Consider the following 20,643-nt stretch of genomic DNA (forward strand, 5'->3'; position numbering starts at 1 on the left):
TCTGTTTTTATTTATGTTTTACACAACGTCCCAACTTCATTGGAATTGGGGTTGTATATGTACACACTGTATTACCAAAAGTATTCAGTCACCCATCCAAATCATTGATTTCAGGTGTTCCAATCACTTCCATGACCACAAGTGTATAAGACCAAGCACCTAGGCATGCAGACTGCTTCTACAAACATTTGTGAAAGAATGGGTCGATCAGTGAATTTCAGCATGATAGGATGCCTATTGATGACGCCTAGTCATGACATCCTCGCTACTAAATATTCCACAGTCAACTGTCAGTTGTATTATAACAAAGTGGAAGTGATTGGGAATGACAGCAATTCAGCCACAAAGTGGTAGGCCACGTAAAATGACAGAGCAGGGTCAGCAGATGCTGAGGCACATTGTGCGCAGAGGTCGCCAACTTTCTGCAGAGTCAATCACTACAGACCTCCAAACTTCATGTGGCTTTCAGATTAGTTCAAAAACAGTGCATAAAGCTTCATGGAATGGGTTTCCATGGCCATGCAGCTGCATCCAAGCCTTAAATTACCAAGCGCAACGTAAAGGGTCGAATGCAGTGGTGTAAAGTGCCGTCACTGGACTCTAGAGCAGTGGAGACGTGTCCTCTGGAGTGACGAATCACGCTTCTCCATCTGGCAATTCGATGGACGAGTCTGGGTTTGGAGAACCTGCCGCCTGCCAGAAGAACGGTTCTTATCTGATTGCATTGTGCCAAGTGTAAAGTTTGGTGGTGGGGGGACTATGGTGTGGTGTTGTTTTTCAGGAGTTGGGCTCAGCCCCTTAGTTCCACTGAAAGGAACTCTTAATGCTTCAGCAGACCAAGAGATTTTGGTCAATTTCATGCTCTCAACTTTGTGACTTGCATGACTGCACACTAGTGCACAAAGCAAGGTCCTTAAAGACATGGATAAGCGAGTTTAGTGTAGAAGAACTTGACTGCCCTGCACAGAGTCCTGAACTCGACCTGTTGGAACACCTTTGGGATGAATTAGAGCGGAGATTGCGAGCCAGGCCTTCTCATCCAACATCAGTGTCTGACCTCACAAATACGCTTGTGGAAGAATGGTCAAAAATTCCCATAAACACATTCCTAAATCTTAGGGAAAGCCTTCCCAGAAGAGTTAAAACTGTTATAGCTGGAAAGGGTGGGCTGACATCATAATAAACCCTATGGATTAAGAACGCAATGCCACTCAAGTTCATATGCGTGCGAAGGCAGACGACCGAATACTTTTGGAATTATAGTGTGTATATTTATATAGGTCCCACACATAAAATTATGACAAGAAATGGTTATGAATATGCTGCCTGATGTTCAATGCATTGTTTTATGATAAGTTTGACCTAAAATGTATTTTTAATGGTGAAGCTATACATGCAGGGTGTTAAGAGACGAAATAGTCCCCAAAGAAAACCTTTTATTATCAGATTTATCACTATTTTACTTTAACGAATGTTTCAAATTTGTGTTGTAGTCATGGTGACGTCGGTAAGTTTCTCGAATTATGCAGAAATTCTCCTTTAATGATTACTGATTTATGACTCGGTTAGTAAGTAAACGCTGCACTGTACCCCATTACGCTATGGATTTATTCGCAATAAGCAGAGCATTCTATATGCTTAATTTGTGTACTAATTTAAGTGTTACTGAACTATCAAGTGTTCAAACACCAACAACAGTGTGGAAGATAGTAATTCATTGGTTAAGAACGAGCCATGACGTCCTACAGGTACAAGGAAAATGGGAAAACAGCACAAGTGAGATAATCTTATCACGTCTTCGATGGATTTTCTGTTAACGGGAATAGACAGTTTTTGTAAAGCAGGTTCAATATATGACCATGATGACCGCAAGTGGCTATAAATGGGCTGGTTCATACTGACAAATAGTACATCTGCTTTGCTGCCTTTGCAGACTGAGTAAAAAGATCTTTCCACAAATGCATCACAGCACTCCATTCCAAGAAATCAAGCCTCTCAAAATACGAGTCACCCTAACAAGAAAATCAGACACCTTACCGTAACATCTGAACCGCACAAAGAGGAACCAAAAGTTAGATATGCACTGCATGTCAGCTTTTCTAACAAGTGAATTCAGCTGCCTAAAGGTATAATCTCCAGAGAAAAGCATCAGCCAATAGAATGGGATGCTCTGGACTTGAACTGCTGGTGGTTCACCTCAGTTATGCTTCAGTGAGCTAGAATTAACCTGCGTGGTTGTACTTAAAGTTGTTCGGGCCTTCTTGCTAAGCTAACGCTAGCTTCCAGTGATAAAGACACTGAAGCAAGCTAACAAGCTAAGTTTTGAGTCTGTATTCTCTAAACCTGTGTCAGTGAAGCAACAGTGTGCTGAATGAGTCTGTGCTGTGTTGGTGAAGCTGTTGCATGTAGCTATGCTAATGCAGTAGAATTCTGCTACTAGAATGGCTCTACAAGTCACATTTGACTTAAATATCCAGTTGGGGAACAGGAAAAAGGGGTTAAGGATTCACCCTCCCTCACTTGTTCTTGTGTTAAATGTTAAGTCTGATCCTCCTTTTGTCAAAATTTGGGTTCTCAAACTCACAGCACAGAACAGTTATCCAGCACCAGCAGCAACCACTTATTCTTTTTCCTTCTCTGTCTTCCAACTGGAGCTACATCCACCCATCCATCCATCCATCCATCCATTTTCTAAGCCCCTTCTCCCTCAGGGTCGTGGGGGGCTGCTGAAGCCTATCCCAGCGGTCAGTGGGCAGAAGGCAGGATACACCCTGGACAGGTCGCCAGTCCATCGCAGGGCAGACAGTCAGACACAGACAGTCACTCACACTTAGGGACAATTTAGCATGTCCAATAGGCCTGACTGCATGTCTTTGGACTGTGGGAGGAAACCGGAGAACCCGGAGGAAACCCATGCAGACAAAGGGAGGACATGCAAACTCCACACAGAGAGGACCGTGGTCACCTAGCCGGGGACTCAAACCCAGGCCCTCCTTGCTACAGTGCCGCCCACCAGAGCTTCAGTGCCACCAAATTCAAGCTGCCACTTCAACATAAAAGCGTGAAAGGTGCCTCTAGACCCAGAGTTTGGTGTGTCTGTTCTGGGCTACTGCAGAAACATGGCGGCGCAACATGACAGCGTAACATGGTAGCCTAACATGGCAGCCTTTGCTGCAAAGGAACCGCTCCCTATGTAGATATGATGGGCTCATTCTAAGGTAACGAAAACAATTCATAGTTACAGCTGATTATACACTATTAGAAATATGATTTTGTACTAAAATCCATTTCTGCTAATAGATCCCTCTAAATCTCATACACTGCAACTTTGAGACAAAAGTGCACACCTGTTTTTATTTGATCACTAGCATAGACACCTTGGTTATCTTAGCATTGCACATAAATAATAAATGAGAAATAAGAGTAAAAAATTAAGGAGATGAAAACGCGCAGATTGTAGAAATAGTTATTTGCACAAAGACAATGGTGAGTGTGTAGAGTTTAAGGTGGGCTCGTCTGCATCACGTAACTCCTGGTCTGAAAACAAGCTAGCCCTGGCCATGTTCAGATATTTCTGATGACTTATTAAGACATCTAATGATTTAAGCAAAGTGTATGAACCCTAGCATTACATAAGACTCACTGATCCCTCAGGAGTGAAACATTCAGAGCCAGAGCCGTTAACAGAAGCATGCAGAGGGAGTGAGATCATTCTGGGCGTCAGTCAAACAAAGTTGTTCCCAACAGTTTGGCTATTTCCTGCCACTAATCCAACAACTTGAAGTTTGCTGCCTTTGGCAGAACAGCAGTGCCAATAGCATGAGCTCTTTATTGACAAAAAATATGCAATAATCTTAGTACTTCTGTAATTACAGTAGTGTTGTTATTCTTGCTTTTGTCTCAGGCACAATTTGAGGGGCATTGTTGGGAGATGCCAGCACCCCCAGGCCAAAAAGATGACCAAAATCATCCCATTTGTAAAAAAGCCACCTCCTCTTTCCATCCCATTTGGATGCTAGGTTATATTACTTAGTCAAAAGAGCTTTTCTCAGTATGCAGTGGCGATCTCACCACATCTCACAGGGGTAGTCATGGGCTGGAGGTTAGGGAACCGGCTCTGTGAAGGTCATCGGTTTGATCCCCAGAGCCGACAGTATGTGACTGAGGTATTCTTGAGCAAGGCGCCTAACCCCCAACTGCTCCCTGGGCGCTGTGGATAGGGCTGCCCTCTGCTCTGGGCAAGTGTGCTCATTGCCCCCTAGTGTGTATGTGATGTTCACTTTACGGATGGGTTAAATGTGGAGGTGAAATTTCCCCATTGTGGGACTAATAAGGGTCTCTTAATGTTTAATGTCACTTTAAACTTAACAGTAATGCTAATTTCTGTTATAGGATAAATGCTAAGCTAACAGCAATTCACATGAACATCTTGCCAAACATATTTGGCAATAAATCAGCTCATCATGTTTGGAGGAAGAAGAGTTGAGTGTATGAACTCCCACAGTGAAGCATGGTGGTGGGAGCTTCATGATCTAGAGTTGCTTCGCTAGAAACACTGTCACACGTCATCAAAGGAAACATGAATGTAGTGATATACCGGGAGATATTAGAGGAGAATTTAGAGAACCCCAAATATACAGCCAAAATAACTCAAGATATGATTTCTGGTTTCTAAAAAGGAAGGTGAAAGCGTTTGCATGGATGAATTTTTTCAGTGAAAATGATTTTATGATTTTATAATTATTTATCAAAGGTGCCCTCATAATCTCATAACTTAAGATGGTTTATTGAGAGAAATGGGTCACAATGTTGCTAAAAGCTAAACCCTTCTTAACATAGACGTCTCAAAGCTGTAACCTGCAACATGAGCTATTAATTTGTGGTGTCTGAATATTTTATTCTTTGCTTATAATTAAAATTGCATACTTTCTGTGTATATTTATAAGCCAAAAGACATTATGGAGCTGATTTACCAACACTTTTAACATCAACTGCATTTAGACATTAAAAAGCTAAAAGGCAGAAATCAAAAGTCAATTTTTTCTAAACTTTCTTTAATTTTGATAAATGAATACCTTATTTTCTTAAAACAGTGATTTATTATGTTGAAACAGAACCTTTCTGATAAGTATACATTCGTTATTTTGACCTTCTAAGTCAACATCTTGAGGATAACGAATAACGAGGTTTACGAATGAAATAGCAAAAACAAAAGTGCCTGAAAACCTGTTTCTCCACACTGTAGTAGAGCTTCACCATCTAACCTATTTGCTTTCAGTCATTCGATCCACTAAAGTTTGGATTCTTGTGAATATGCTACACTCTGGGACGCTTTATGTGCTTCTCACAGCTTTCACTTCATTCTTTGCAGCGTCCAGCATGTTTAAACATGCTTGCAGAAAGCAACCCAACCCCTCATCTCCTCCTGAATGTACCATAGTGCTCTGATTCAGGGCTGAACTCAATACAGCTGAACAAATAAAATCTCCTAAAAGGTCAATTCCCCACTTAGTCAAATAATCTCAGTGGTGTGATTAATTAGTCTAGCTCTAATCAATGTAGGCCTGATTGATATTTGTGCAATAAACACTGCAAAAAAGGAGTGAAAACTGTTTAAATTATCTCAAAATATTGAATATTTCTCATTATGAGACTGTTGTACAACTATTATAAGATTGTTCAACTTATTTATATACACTTTTACTGGTTTTAAGTCATTTGTTTTAGTGAACATGTTCAAGAAATAAAAGAAACGAGAAAATCATCTGTCAATTTCACTACATAACAAAAATGTCTCAAGCATAGCTTTTAACTGTTTTTATAGTTTTTATTGGAATACAATTTCTTTTTTCTTGCTAGTTATTACTTTCATTTGTTGCTTTTTATTTGTTTATTTTATATTTTGATTACTTTTTTCTCTTTTTTCCTCTGTTTTCACTTTTTTACTTTGTATTGTGAAGCACTTTAAGCTGCATTTTCACTGTAAGCTGCTACATAAATAAAGATTATTGTTAAAATAAGTAAAAAAGTGTATTAATAAGTTCATCTTATGATTTTTTATTATTCTTAGAGGAAGCTCCTAAGGAGAAATATTAGATTAAAGATGTTTTCACTTTCATAAGAAATGAAGCTGACTGCGTTTGTCTAATGTGGTCCACTCACTTTAAACATATACAGAAATATAGTAGCTGATACACACATCCCCACAGCCCCACACACATGGTTCTACACTGTTAAGCATATCCAGGCTTGTTGCTGTGACCCAGAACCGGCTTTTAGAAAGAGGGCGGGGCTTACACAGCAGAACAGAGACTCGCTTAGATGTTTGCCCTGAGGCCCTTGAAGACTTGAATGATCTCTCTGAACACTCAAAGCACAGTGAATAGTGGTCAAATATAACCTCCACTTATTTTCACGGGCTTAAATTGGAGCGTTTGCCTTTGGGGAACGAAGATAAAAATAGTGAAGGAGCGCATGTCCTCACATAAATATGCCTCTTGCCTCTTGTTTTGCTTTTAGAGATAAAGTTCAGAAGAGTTTCAACATCCAGAGTGTCTGCTCATTGAATAGACAGAGAAACAGAAACTTTATTAAAGTCGATTTTTTTCAAAATCTCAGCATAATTAAATGGTCGAGATGTAAATGGAGTTGCTCAAAGTGGTTTGGTGTGAAACATTCCATTCCAAAGCTCCCTCACAGAAAGTTATTACATGAAATGGTTATGAATACAATGCCTGATGACTGAGACGCTGCTTTATGATAGTTTTCAGAGCTTAAAATCCATTCATGCTGGAGGGATACATAACATACAGGGGCAAAATAGTCCCCAAAGAAAACTTATTATTTCAGATTTTCCACTATTTTCCCATCATTAACATGCCATATAAAACTCAGAAGACACATATAGGTTCACTGGTGGTTTTGGATAGTAAATAAATCTAGATTTGTGTTGTAGTCATGGTGAGCCCTGTAAAGAAATCTGAACCATTCCATGCCAAACCACTCTGAATCACTCTGTTTACATCTCTCACACACAATTATGGAGGAATTTTGAAAAATGGGTGGAATTCCCCTTTAAAGTCTTTCATGCTTCATTCTGGAGAAACTTATTAACTTAAGTTGGTATAGGACGTTTATGTCATGTGAATGTTTTAAAAGGTTCTCATATCTCCTTTTCAAGCACAGTTCTTGAGGGACCCACCCAAGTATTTTTTATGTGGCATAAATCGAAGAGCACTTTTTAGAAGATTTTAAAATGTAGATGTAACTAAACATGTAATACAGTTGTGAAAGTTTGCATTTTCTAAGTGAAAATAAGTGAAACGTATTTGAAACAAAGTGAAAATAAGTTAACACAATTACTGTTTATTTGTTGAATTTAACATATTGGAGGAAAAAATATGTTTATATTATATTTCATGTTCTATTTTTTCCAATATGCTACACTTAGCAAATAAACAGGAATGGAGCAATAAAATTTGCAGAAAAATGCAAACATGTGGAGTGAACGTTGACTTATTTCCTATGTTAAGATACATGCAATATATTCGCTGATCAAGCATGACATTATGACCACCTCCTTGTTTCTACTGTAGTCCATCTGTTTCTCTGCATACTTTGTTAGCCCCCTTTCACTGGTATGAGTGGATCAGACACAGTAGTGCTGCTGGAGTTTTTAAATACTGTATCCACTCACTGTCCACTCTATTAAATGCACCTGCCTTGTTGGTTCACCCTGTAGATGTAAAGTCAGAGACAACAGCTCATCTGCTGCTGCAAAGTATGAGCTAATCATCCTCTAAACCATTTGTGCTCACAGGATGCTGTTGGCTGGACATTTTTGGTTGGTGGACTATTCTCAGTCCAGCAGGGACACTGAGGTGTTTAAAAACTCCAGCAGTACTGCTGTGTCTGATCCACTCGTACCAGCGCAACACACACTAACACACCACCACCATATCAGTGTTACTGCAGTGCTCAGAATGATCCACCACCCAAATACTACCTGCTTGGTGAGGATCTATGGGGGTCCTGACCACTGAAGAACAGGGCAAAAGGGGGCTGCAGAGATACAGACGAACTACAGTCTGTAATTGTAGAACTACAGTAAGTAAGTAAGTGGAGCTGATAAAATGGACAATGAATGTAGAAACAAGGTCATAATGTTATGCCTGATCAGTGTATATACAATATATCTTTTACAAATCTCAACAAACATCATTTCATAATGTCACATATTCCAAATGGGCTTGCTTGGGTCTGTTGGTAAATGAAATAACTCATTAATTACTTTAGTGAATTAATTTTGGTCAGTATAATGCTCATTTTTAACAATGTGGCATCACTATCCTCCATTTATAGACTGTATTTACCCCCTGAGCTCCACTTATGTATTTTGGTGCACTTCTATTTATCCTTTACAATTTAACAGCCTGTTTTGTCTCTGTGCCTTTAAGACTAATGTATGTTATGATTGGCTGTGCTTCATTCAAAAAGCAGTCCACTCTTTATAACTCCAGGGCGAATGTGTGTGCTGTAGGGTGAAGGGGTGGATGAACAGTAAGTAAATTTACTGGTTTTTGTGACATCACAAAAGCATTGAATTCAAAGCAGGCTGTTTTACCAGCTCAGGTAAAGTCAGCAGAAAGAGTTAAGAGGATGACATACATAAAGCCTGAAACAAATACAAACGCCTCCACGAGAGCTTATGAATGTTCGCCAAGTTATTAATTATTAGCAGGCCTACACAAACATGTGACTATAATATGCCATTCATATACAGCATAAAGGCCTTGTGTGGCACCCCTTAAGTAGCGCACTAGTCTCTTTCTCCCAAACACGATTCTCACCCACACACAGCGCTTTGAAAACCACCAGCTCAGCCCTGTTTCTCAGCTCTCGCTCCATTTGGGGCCGTACAATTGTGAATTCACATTCCCACGCCTGTCGATGGACACCAGCAAACATCTCGGGACTGGCTCATTTCCACGGCTGGAAATAGACGCTGGTGTCACATGAAAACAAGGTGCCACTGCCAGCGAACACAGCATGTAAATGTGAGTCAGACGTGCTGAAGCTTCAGAGGTGCTTCGCCGTACTGGTGTTGTGCTTCTCAGGCTTTTAATGCAACCATGAGCTGCACCATATACATTGTCTGATAAACATTAGAGCAGCCATAGCTTTGGCAATGCTGACACTGACACATCACACAGCCACGTGATCCAACAATGGTAACTATTTTTCATCAAAATATGCAGTTTTTAATATTTATTACAATTTTATTAAGGGCCCATATTAAACTGGCTTTACACAGTGAAACATCCAGGCTGCTAGAGGGGGGTGATATGGCAAAATGTGATATCACGATACTTCAGGAATTTTTACAATATATATATATATTTTTGACATCTGATAAGTCAGAACAGTCAAACTAGCACCACATTTCAAACTACACACTTTAAAAAAGATGGTTCTTCAAGGGTTCGTTAGTTAAGAAAATGGTTCTGTATTAAACCATGAACACTCAAAGAACCCTTTGCATGGTTAAAAGGGTTCTTTGTATGGCAAAATGGTTATATACAGGGTTATATATAGGGTTATATATCTATATAGAATCATCTACAGCACATTCTGCACCAACGCAAAGAGCTATTTAACAATGCAAAGAACCATTTAATCATGCAAAATGTTCTTTGCATGTTCATGGTTCTATATAGAACCATTTTCTTTACTGAAGGACCTTTAAAGACTCATCATTTTTTAGAGTGTGCCATCAAAAACTATGAATCCAATTATTTATATTCAACATTTCTCACCCACTGCAGCAATAAAAAGGCTTTTTAATCAAACATGCATTTGGGTTTTTAAGTATTGTTCTTAAGTACTGATATCCACAATATGGACTGCTGGGATAGGCTCCAGCACCCCCCCCCCCCCCCCCCCCCCCCCCCCCCCGCAACCCTGATGGAGAAGCGGCTTAAAAAATGGATGGATGGATGGATCCACAATATGCTAAGAAAATTTATCACGATAATGATAAATATCGTCATACTGCCCAGCTGAAGATGCAACCTAAGTTGCTTGAAACCTACATGAAACTAAAATGCACTTGAGCGGCATAATGTAAATTGTCCTGCAACTCATTGAAAACTCAGTCAAAACCGTTGCAAGCATCTCAGATTTCATGAAAGAGCCTGTATAATGCTTCATTTCCAGTTAACTAACCAAAACTTATAACAAATACCATCTATAATACCAACAATAAGAATTCAAATGGAAAGGAACTAATAATTTGGGCACCACTACAAATGTGGATGTACCTATTTTACATGCACACTGATATAAACAAATGCTGCAATGCTGTTCCATGTTCTATTTAAAGACACTGTGCTTTGGTTTTATACTACTGACTCCACCCACAAAATAAACAACACAAAACACAGCTAGTGTCATTCCCTGCAATAAAACAACACTTAAATATGTTATTTTAGGAAAACAATCTCACTCACATCATTTTACCATATTAAAAACAATATTTCATATTTTATTATTTCCAGTGGTCTCAATTTTAACACTACAAAGTTTGATCAGTAGGGGGAACAGCGCACGCACCCTCCTCAAACTCCACCTATGAGCACAGCCAATGGTTCACGAGTCACCGAATGATGTCATTTTATTCACTCCCTTCTGAAACAGCTTTAAGAATTAGGGGGTGCTTCATGTAAGTGACATGTAAATGATATGGTGATAAGCTGGCGCTTGATTTCACGCACTGAAGCTGATTCAGCATTCAAGTCTCCAGTCATTTCCACATCATATGAAAGGTCAATGAATCAGACACAGAGCAGTTAGTACGTCATTAAATTTGTGTGTTTTTTTTTTACACACCTTTTATGAATTACAGCTAATGAGTTCCTCTTTAGTGGGAGATGTGCCAATATGTTAATTTATTTGAGGAATAGATTTCTTTATATTCTTTTACAGATATTGAACAAAATAGTTTTACTGCACTTTACTTATTAGATCATTGCTATTTCATCCCAGGTGGTTGCTGCGGATGGCTGTGGCATTACCTGTGATCAAACTTCCGATCTCTTGGTGATAGGTTGCTAAAGTGATGGTAGGCCAATGTTATTGTATGCTAAAGTGGTTGCTATAGCAATGGTAGGCCATTGCTATCGTATGCTAAAGTGGTTGCTTAAGCAATGATAGGCCGTTGCTATTATATGCTAAATTGGTTGCTACAGCGATTTTAGGCCATTGCTATTGTATACAGGTAGTTGCTAATATGTGGTGAAGCATATCGCCACCACATACTGTAGCAATACAATCACGATCCAGTGTTCTGTCCATATCGTGCATCCCTGGTAAACATCTTCACAGCACAGCATGGGGGGTCATGTCTCATCCCTCAGGCTCAGGTCATTCAGGGTTTAGTGTCTTTTTTTGGTTCACATGGTAGGAGGGCTACTATGAAGGCTTTCGCTGTTGGTCAAGCCTTCTGAAAATAGCCCTAAAATTGCCAATTAACACATGGATGGCCCCTGGCTGCGTTTGCTGCTGCCAGCCCAAATCTTAATGGCGCAGCGGACAGAGCAGAGAGTCTCTCAGTGCATTGAAGAAGACACTAGAGTGCTATTTATAGCCCCTCACTTCCTCAGTGCAGTGCAGGCTATTCCCTCCCTCACAATAACGTTTCTCTACTCTCCCAGCACTGCACATGCAAAGCACACGATCAGAGCACAAACACAGGCCTGCCTTTACATTCATACAACATATGAAGCATTTGAGAGCATAAAAAATGGAAAGGAAAAGTTTATGAATGAACTGTCAGATGGCTCCACAAATAATAATACTTCAGAAATTAAAGCAGATGGAGAACGCTGTTGGTTGTTTTGTCTTCAATGGGTTAATATAATAATTCCAGGTAGTTACTATGGTGTAGGTATGAGGTTGGTACTGCAGCTTGTCATTAGGGCATTGCTTGCTGGTTGATAGGTGATTCCTAAGGTGATACTATGGCATCCCTGGTGGTTGTTAAAAGTGTTGCTATGTCATTGCTAGTGTATCCTAGGCAGTTGTGTTGAGCAGTTGAGCAGTTGTGTTGCTATGTCATTACTGTGGTATTCTACATGGTTCCTAAGGTGTTGTTAGGCCATTGTTATTGTATCATAGGTGTTGTTAGGTCAGTGTTATTGTGTCCTTGGTCGTTGCTAAGGTGTTGCCATGTCATTACTATTGTATTCTACATGGTTGTTAAGGTGTTGCTAGGTCATTACTGTTGTATTTTATGTGGTTACTAAGATGTTGCCATGTCATTACTGTCATTACTATTTTATGCGGTTGCTATGTCAGTTCTCTTTTATTTAATGTGGTTACTGAGGTGTTGTTAGGCCACAGCTGTTGTTTCCTAAATGGTTAGCTGACGTGTTGCTAAGCTGTTACTATGGTATCCCAGGTGGTTACTAACATGTTGCTAGGCCATTGCTCTTGTATCCCAGGTGATTGCTAAGGTATTTTTAGGCCATTGCTCATATATACTAAGTGGTTGCTATGGTGTTATTAGGCAATTGTGATTGTATCCCAGCTGTTTGCTAAGGTGCTGCTGATTGTTGCCATTCTCTTCCATGTGGTTGCTAAGGTGTTACTAGATTGTTGCTGTGCTACTCCATCTGGTTGCTAATGTGCCACTAGATTGTTGCTATGCTATTCCAGGTGGTTGATAAAGTGTTGTTGGATTGTTGCTATGCTATTCCAGGTGACTGATATGGTTGCTTACCAAGCTTTCTTAAAATTACGCCATTTTTATCTATGGGTCTATTCATATTTTAACGAACACTCTATGAAAACTGAACATCTAATAAGTTAAAAAAGCACAAGCAAACTATTAGGCTTTCAGCTCTACCATCTTGCAACCTTTTCAACTTAATACAGCTTAGGGCGTATGTACCGTCATGCCTGTCTGGACATATTTCCTTCTAAAAGGCCTAATTAAAGGAATTACATGCTTCCTGAGTGGATGATAAGTGAATTTTCAATTTTCATACAGCTTACAATTTCAAAATGTTGATACTGTAGCTGGTTAAACCCTGGAATTTGTTCTTCAGGTCAGTTTCTGGATGGAATTTCAACAGCAATAGAAAGAAACGAGTCTTTAAAGTTTTCAAATTCTGACAAAAGAGTCTTTTTTTAGGCAGGTATAACATCTCCTCATATGCACTATTGACGTGTCTTAGATCAGTGGAACTCATATACTGTATCATGACTCATCCAGTATACGGGCTCCTTATGCCTCCACTCCAGCATCCTACACGCTGAGCCAGGCCAAACTGTTCTGGCTGAACTCCAGCTTGTGTGGGATCTGTTCTGTTTGAGCTCGCAGGAGGAAGAGCTACTTCGATCAACAGAAACAGACGGGTATGGCGCCTCGACTCGGTTCTGACATTCTCCCAAATACAGACCTCCTGATTAAAGAGAAGAAGCGAACACAAGCGTAATAAAGCTCGTTAATCTTGGTCCGTTTCCAGTGTTGATCACAATGTCCCAGATAGCACACTCGATACACAGCAGTGCCTACACTCTTAAATGGTGAGACCACCCAGAGACCACCCTTCATTTATTTAATTTCTAGTCAAAACAGCCTCTCAGTTCATATCACTTATTTTTCTGCAACAGGAACAAAAGCAGAAAACCTAAATAAAAAAATTACTCTTAAAAATTAAGATCTTTTTTGTCTTTTCCTGTAAAAGTTACTATTTTGGCGATTGACAATCTAGTCAATATGTCTATTTATTTATGTAAGCTGTTTATGAGGTTCTTTAAATTATAATAAATTATAAGTCATTTTTTACTTGTTCTAAGTAACTTTATCCAGCTTAGATTAGATTAGATTTATCCCACTTTATGGGCAGATGATGTGACTTTATTCAAGCACATTTCTTAAAAAAGCTAAATTATCTGCCATTATAATGAGATTATTTTATTTGAAAAAAATTACACTCACTGTCCACTTTATCAGCTCCACTGACCATATAGGTGCACTTTGTAGTTCTACAGTTACAGACTGTCCATCTGTTTCTCTGCATACTGTGTAACCAGGACCCTTACAGGACCCCCACAGAGCAAGTGTTAGTTGGGTGGTGGTCATTCTCAGCATTGCAATGCTAACGTGGCGGTGGTGTGTTAGCGTGTGTTGTGCTGGTGCGAGTGGATCAGACTGCTGGAGTTTTTAAACACCTCACTGTCAATGCTGAACTGAGAACCACAAGCATCCAGCTGACAGTGGCCTGTGGCCACTGATGAAGAACTAGAGGATGACCAACACAAACTGCGCAGCTGAAGATGAGCTATCGTCTCTGACTTTACATCTACAAGGTGGACCAACAAGGTAGGAGTGTCTAATAGAGTGGACAGTGAGTGGACACAATGTTTAGAAGCTTAAGTTCTCTCCTGTAATGCATAAAAATTACTAATAACATGCACATCGTATTTACAGTGTAACCCACTAAAAGCACATCGAGCTGTATTTTTAACACGTCCCAGTGTAATTATTCACCGCAGCTCCCTCAGTGTGCTTAAAGGAGAACGGCAGGTGCCACACGGCTGCACAGATGCCCACCCAGCTGGTACGCCGCACAAAGATGAGGGGGAACAGAGACCCCGCTGTCTTTAACACCCACTGATAGCACAAGGCACTGCTAGGATTTAAACCCGGGTCCCTGCGGTAGGATGTAGCCCTTCACTACGGCACTCATAAAGACAAAGGGGCAGATTTATTAAGAGAGGCACAGATTTCCAAAAGTCTACTGGTGGGCCTGGCAAATTTAGCAGCTTATCTACTAAAAATCTCTGTGCAAGAAGACAGGCTGCAACTTTGTAATATAATATATACATTTAAATATATCCATATGCTTTAGTATAGGAGGGGGTTGCATCCTAAACCACATAGTGCAGCTCTAAAAAAAAAAAAAAAAAAAACATCCAGCACCTTATAAGTAAATTTAAGAAGTGCACATTTTAGAACTGTGCTTGTATCCTCAGATTCAGGCTCATTAGGTTGAAATAAGGGCTTATTTGCTCAAGAATTTAATTTAGTACACTCTTCTAAAAAGATGGTTTTTCAAGGGTTTTTGTAAACACAGCGGTACTATGAACCCTTTGCATAATTAAATGGTTCTTTGCATGGTGAACTTGTTCTTCAGATTGATGGAAAATGTGTTGTATATGGTTCTATATAGCACCAAAAAGGGTTCTGCTATTCATACCACCTTGATGTCAGTAGCACAGAACAGATTAGATATAGAACAGCAGTGTAAAATAGACTCACTGGGGTGGAACCCATACAGGGTACCTTTAGTTATGAAACACAATAGTGTTATATTACATTGCAAATCTTCCTTTACAGTTGAATTGACTCCACACACCTTGTTTTGACTCTAGACTTTGTATTTTATTGTTATTGTTTTCATAGCAAGTGAAATGATTCTATTTCACTTGTTTCAAGTAACTTCATCAAATAGAATTATCCCCCTATATGGACAGTTCACCTCCTTGTATCTACATTCACTGTCCACTTTATCAGGTCCAGTGACCATATAGTTTCACTTCGTTGTTCTACAGTTACAGACTGTAGTCCGTTTCTCTGCACTTTGTTACCCTGTTCTTCAATGGTTAGGACCACCACAGGACCCCCACCGAGCAGATATTATTTGGGTGGTGGATCATTCTCAGCACTGCTGTGGTTGTGGTGTGTTAGTGTGTGTTCCACTGGTGCAAGTGGATCAGACGCAGCAGTGCTGCCGGAGTTTTTAAACACCATGTCCGCTCACCGTCCACTCTATGAGACGCTCCTACCTTGTTGGCCTACAGTCTATAACTGTAGAACTACGAAGTGTAGAAACAAGCAGGTGGAGTCTTGCTTTGTTAAATGGAGTGTCCAAAATGAAAAAAAAAAGAAACATATCATATCATGATTCTTATGTATCACTATACCCCTTACTGTGCAGGAAATGGTATAAAACCAACTCTTATTCTCTAAAGGAACTACAGCACAGTCCTAGATTGTTCTGGGTTTAGAGCGCCAACAGCAGGTTCTTCGCTTGTTAGTCAGTTCTTATGAAAGTTCCTCCTTATCTCTCAGCTGAAGGAAACAGGAACACAGATGAGAACACAGAAGAACACTTCGTTCTGATTCAGGCCTGATAGCCACTATCGACGATAACGCTCACCTAACCTTATTATATGTGACAACATACAGTGCCTCTCGAATCTTTGCCTCAGTCTCCACAAGAGAGAGAACGTGGGTGAGAAGACGGAAGCAGATCTGTTGTAGTTTGAGCAATCGGATGTGGTGTCATCACATGCTTCAGAAACCATCTGTATCTGAAATTAACCACAAGGCAACAGGAAACCAGGCTCCACCAGAGCGGTGAGAAAGAAGAAGTATCGTGTAATACAGAGCTGAGATGTTAAGCTGAGTATCAGCTCAGGGCAGGTTTCTCCTGACCCAGCGCTAAGATGAGAATAAAGTGAGAACGTCCCGGGTCATCAGCTCAGGGGCCAGCTCTATCAGCGCCCTGCCTTTCATTGTAGGTCAGAGACTAAGACTCTTCAAACCACGCAAGGTATTTCAAACAAAGCCCTGGATGTCTTTTTATAGTACGCTCACAGAGAGAGATGTGGGAAGTGAGTTTGCAGCCGTCCAGGTTCATTATATTCACAGAAAGCAGTGCTCACAGAAAAAACCTTGGAAGAACTCAGAAGCCTGACTCTGAACCTGAAATCAAAACCATTTTTAGCTTGCAAGTTCATGCTCCTGGTCATATTAAGCATGATTCATCATATAATATTGTGTATAAGGCTGCCAAATCATTTAAATGGTGGTGTTTATTTTGTTCACTCATAGATGCAACAGAACGCACTCTTTTATAAACAGAAAAAAGCTTTCTTCAGAGTCAAATGAATCAAAATGATGTGATTAATTATTAATCATTCAAATTTTATCCCAAAGAAAACGTATTTTTGTTAACTGCACAAAATGATACGATTAAATCATGATTAATCACTCAAATTTGGTCCAAAAAGAAGCTCATTTCTGTTAACTGAACAAAATTATGCGATTAATCAAAATGAATTGCTCAAAATTTGACCCCAAAGAAAGCTTTTTTTCTGTTAACTGCACAAATTGGGGCGATTAATCATAATTAATCGTGATTAATCGTTTGAATTTGACGTCAAAGAAAGCTTTGTTCTGTTACCTGCACAAAATTGTGCGATTAATCACGATTAATTTATCAAATCGTCTCTAAAGAACTTTTATAAATAAAATGCAGCTCATTTTTTATATAAGTGGTTAAGCCATCATTAATACAGACATTTATGGTGCTAAAATATGTGGCGTTAACTTTGACAGCCTTAATTGTATCCTTTAAAAAACAACATTATGTCTTGCTAGTTCATGCTCCTGGTCATATTAAGCACAAGTCATCATATAATATTGTGTATAAGGCTGCTAAACAGTGTTGCTTATCTACTCATGGATATATCAGAATGCACTGCACATGCTGGTCAAATGAATCAAAATGATGTGATTAATCACAATTAATCAGTCAAATTTGTCCCCAAAGAAAACTTTTTTTCCTTTATCTATAAAGCAATGTGTTTTGTTATAGCTATATGAGCCAGCACTACTACAGATATTAATGGTGATAAAATATGTGGCGTCGACTTTGACAGCCTTAATAATATCATTTAAAAGACAATATTATGTCTTGTCAGTTCATGTTCCTGGTCACAGCATATGATATATCAGGCTGCTAAATAATTATAATAGTTTTTCTTATTTTGTCTATTTAGCTCTAATTCAATGCTGTTTAAAATGGAATTGAGCTATTTTAAGGTTAAAGTTGAGCAATTAATTGTGATTAATTGTGAAAACTTCCACATAATCCTGCAATTAATTGCTTAAGGTTGAAGAGAGAAAAAAAAATTAGTTACACAGCAGTGCATTGTGTTAAAGCTGTATGAGTGGAGAAAATGAGCTTAATTAAAATGTATTTATTGCTTTCAATAATTCAAAAATATTATTTTCTAGTAAACACTGTTTTCATCACCAACAACCAATGGCTTCATGTACTAGCCAAGGTGTGTGTGTGTATATCATGCATATCATATATACACTGAGTGTAGGTTTTATATGTATCATCTACACAGTTGCATAGTTGACTTGAGCATGTATACCATGTAGTCAATGAGTGTTTATATCATGTATATATCATATGCAGTCAATGAGCATATGTATCATATACAGTCGATGAGTGTATATCATATATATAATTTATACAGTCAATGAGAATATATATCATCTATACAGTTAGCAGTTCAGCTCCTCCATAGCTGCAGCACTACTACAGACATTAATGGTGTTAAAATGTGTGCCGTTAATTAATGTATCTTGTTAAATTTGACAGCCCAAATCGTATCATTTAAAAGACAAAATTCTAGCTGGTTAGTTCATGTTCCTGGTCATATTAAGCATGATTCATCATATCATACTGTATACAGAACGATTACAGTTTTGTCCACTGATAGCCATCGCTGAATGCTCTCTTTAAAAAAAATCATCATATTTGTTCATAAAGATTTTTAAAAGCTATTTTATAAGTATTTGAACAACAGAACTACAATCACAGATTCTATCAGAACGACATACAGTGCTACAGCTTGACTTCAGCCTGCAGCCTGCAGCCTAAAAGCCTATGGATTTTAATGGCGTTAAAATGTGTGCTGTTAATAAAATACCTTGTTAACTCTGACAGCCCATCGTATCATTCAAAAAAGCCAAATTTTTAGCGTAATACTTTCAGCTCACATTATAAAGAACTAAAAGAAACCACAAGCAAACCAAACTAGTTAACCAAAAAAATAATTCAATATTTATTTGCAGTATAAACATGTCTTGTTGTGTGTTCTTTCCATAGACTATACAATACATACGGACAAATTTATATCCTTCATAAATCAGAAAATTGAACTGCCCTGTTACCAAGCCCAGTTTTATACACATATATAGATTGCATCTTTTAAAAAAAATGTATACAGCACATATAAAACAGCTATTCGTCATGTATTCGAAGCTGTAACACGATGCAGATGCATTGTCAAAAAATCCCTGAAAAATTCCTCAGTGAGGTAAGATATACATTTTTGTTATTCATTCTCTCTCTCTCTCTCTCTCTCTCTCTCACTCCCTCGCATGCTAGCTCTCTCTCACTTTCTTTAAACGCTGCCTCTTACCAAGGTGTAGCTACAAGAAAAGTTTTTTTTTCCACAGAAAGCACTGTTCCTGTGTTCTGGCGATAAACAGAGAAAGAAACATTTCCCCTATCGTTACAGAGAACACAAACATTCCTCCACGAGAAGCAGCTTGAAATCAAGGATTTACATTTAAATTTATAAAAACAAACAAAAAACGAAAAGCTCCGCACTGAAATACATTTCAATCCTAGGGTGCTTTTATTTCCCTCTTCTTTTTTCTTCCTTGTGACCGGACGTCTAACAGACGAAGTCAATTTTCAAGCACGAAAAATGGTCGTCCTCAGTGATAATATTCTGGAGGAGACTGTTGCATATCTTCTCAAATATTATATATATGTATATATATAAGTATTGAAATACATTGAAAGGCCACAGGAATAGCACGTGTGGGGTTAACAGGACCAGAACCAGAACCAGAACTGGACGGTCTGCTGGAACAGAAAGTTATCACGTAGCATATAAATGGACACCCCAGGTGAAAAGCTACCTCAGTTCCAAAGCAAGCTGTATTTCCGTGGAATACGAGTAGAAAAAGTAGAGGAATTAAAAACCCGAGGTCTTTCTCTTCCATTTTTTTGTTTTTGTATTGTTTTCCTAGAAAATACTGCAAAGGGTGTACATATATATATATATATATATATATATATATATATATATATATATATATATATATATATATATATATTGCAGAGAGTAACAAATACAACCTCGACTGACCCGTTAAAGACCATTAGTTGTCCATTATTACTACATATCGATTTTGTTTAAAAACGAATGAACGAACGGACGTCCTTTATTTTAAATTCATACAACGATTTCTAAAGTGTGATACAAATAGTACTGAACAGTCAGAATAGGAAAAGGATTAAAAAGGTTATATAAGGCCAGCTTAAAGCAACCCTGCTAACTCGAGCGCATGTCCGTTCAATTCCAAATCGGACGCTTCTGTCACCAGAAGCTCCCCCTGCGCACTCTACGCCCCCCCGGGTGACCCAAGGGCAGCGATATGAGTTTAAAAAAACAGTTCGAAACATTCGTTTTTCCCATAAAACCCGCCAGGTTAAGAACCAGGACTCCATGCTAAAATACATACTGTGAAGTTATACTTATTTAAAATATAATAGAATATGCTCATACTCATACTGTACTTATCGCCAAGGCCTGAGGGTGAGTCGACCCAAGAAAAAACACTTTCGTTAAGGAAGCGGGGACTCGAGGATTACAAAAAAACCCAGTTTCGAGTAAGAGCGCTCCAGCCAGTGCAGCCTGAGATGCCCCGCGCAGCTGCAGCCTCGAACAGGCCAGACGACCTCTGAATGTCTCTTTATT

The sequence above is a fragment of the Pygocentrus nattereri genome, chromosome 21 (genome assembly GCF_015220715.1).
Source record: "Pygocentrus nattereri isolate fPygNat1 chromosome 21, fPygNat1.pri, whole genome shotgun sequence".
Lineage (NCBI taxonomy): Eukaryota > Metazoa > Chordata > Actinopteri > Characiformes > Serrasalmidae > Pygocentrus > Pygocentrus nattereri.